Genomic DNA, 2,033 nt, shown 5'->3' with positions numbered 1-2,033 from the left:
TCGATAATATGTCGCCTACGTTTTTTTTTTAAAGTATAACGGCCAGCGGCAGACAGTGAATTGATATATGTTTGATCAATTTAGCCTTCTCAAATCATCAGGACTTGAGATATAATCAGATGATGCATAAATCTCAATTTCACAAAATTGACCCTTATGACTGGTTTTGGTGCTCCAGGGTCACAAATATTAATTAGTGCTGCTCACAGTTTCAACCTCAAATCAAACCGGTTTCAGCTTTTCCTTTAGTGCTGGATGTTTGATTTCTCTGACGCTGGACTCTGAACATCATCTAAACACACTGCGCCTGATTGGCCCCGATTTCCGCCACATACAGCGCCGCGCTCTTCTGATCCACATCCACCAGGTGCGGCTTGAAGTCCTCGGCCAGCTGGATGCTGCTGGTCACCTGACACTGACTGATAATCCCGATGGGCGGAGCCTCCAGCAGCGTCACCTAATTGGTCTTTATGTACTTCTGGTCTGGTGTGAGTCTGCAGGTCACAAACACACATTATTATTATTACAGCTCAAACATCTGCAATACGGCCTGCAGAAGCAGTGGGTTAGTACCTGACGGAGTACGGTGCGTCCACTTTAAAACAGCTGCCCCACGAGCCGAGCCAGTCACCCGTCACCAAGTTAAACACCTGGATGCGCTTGTTTCCTCTGTCTGCGACCCACACCTGAGGAATGATTATTTATTCAGCTTTCAAATGATGTATAAATCTCAATTTCACAAAATTGACCCTTATGACTGGTTTTGTGCTACAGGGTCACAAATATTAATTAGTGCTGCTCACAGTTTCAACCTCAAATCAAACCGCTTTCAGCTTTTCCTTTAAGCCGTTATAATCAGTGCTGGATGTTTGATTTCTCTGACGCTGGACTCTGAACATCATCTAAACACACTGCGCCTGATTGGCCCCGATTTCCGCCACATACAGCGCCGCGCTCTTCTGATCCACATCCACCAGGTGCGGCTTGAAGTCCTCGGCCAGCTGGACACATGAGCACGAGAGGAGGAATAATCAGTCAACATGAAACTACATTCACAACCTGCTGCAATGCTGTCAAACAGGATCTTAAAGGCATAGTTCACCCAATTTGCTGAAATGTGTTTGTCCACAGGTCACCTGAGATTAGAATGAGTTTGTTTCTTCATCAGGTTTGGAGAAATGTAGCATTGCATCAGTGTCTTACTGCAAGTGAATGGGTGCCGTCAGAATGAGAGCTGATAAAAACATCACAATAATCCACAGCACTCCAGTCCAGCAGTTAACATCTGGAGAAGACAAAAGCTGAAACTAATCAGCATTAAGACGCTTTTAACTCAAATACATAGAGTCCATAATCCATAATAACGCTTCCTCCAGTGAAAAAGTGCATCTCCTGTTGTCTCTCACATCAAAATCCAGCCACATATGTGTTTAGAGCTGTTTAAACGCTGCTTGATCTGTGCAGATTTCTCTCCTGATTCACACCAGAACACTGACTCACTGCAGAGCATCCATTGCTGAGACACTGATGCAATACTACATTTCTCCAAACCTGATGAAGACACAAACTCATCATAATCTCGGATGATCTGAGGATGAGCACATTTTCATGTTGACGTCATTCAGAAACAGAAGTGAGGATGAGGACTGACACAAACCCTCTGGTAGCTGTCGACCGCCCCACTGTGAGGAGGTAGAACTGAGCGAGTCCCTGTCCTCTCTCTCCGTGCATCCACAGCACCTGCAGATCTGACACACACCAATGCATCACACTCATCTGTGCATGAATGTTTTCACATACAAATCTGATTTTCAATTAAAATGTATTCTGTATTTATTTGAAACCACAAGTGTGCATAAATGCTTACTGAAATAAAAAAAAAATATTTGAGCAAGTTGCCAAGGCAACATTTCTCATTTTCATTTAGTTTAAGTTGATGCACTAAAATAATTAAAACAAAAATGAATACAAATTATATTAAAAAGCTAAAACTAATAAAAAAAACACAACTAAATTACTATAATAGCATAATA

At 42.4% G+C, this 2,033-nt stretch overlaps 1 long non-coding RNA gene across 1 annotated transcript; it reads right to left on the bottom strand.

Moving 5' to 3' along the window:
- Positions 1 to 307: 307 nt before the first annotated feature.
- LOC107575452 (uncharacterized) lies at positions 308 to 1,697 on the bottom strand. Its single transcript, XR_001607875.1, has 3 exons — positions 1,658 to 1,697; positions 574 to 686; positions 308 to 494 (listed from the first exon to the last, which is right to left on the bottom strand). It is a non-coding gene; the product is annotated as an uncharacterized lncRNA (long non-coding RNA).
- Positions 1,698 to 2,033: the final 336 nt, after the last annotated feature.

The sequence above is a fragment of the Sinocyclocheilus grahami genome, unplaced genomic scaffold (genome assembly GCF_001515645.1).
Source record: "Sinocyclocheilus grahami isolate Dianchi unplaced genomic scaffold, SAMN03320097.WGS_v1.1 scaffold2650.1, whole genome shotgun sequence".
NCBI classification, from domain to species: Eukaryota; Metazoa; Chordata; class Actinopteri; order Cypriniformes; family Cyprinidae; genus Sinocyclocheilus; species Sinocyclocheilus grahami.
This window is presented reverse-complemented; position numbering and strand designations above follow the sequence as displayed.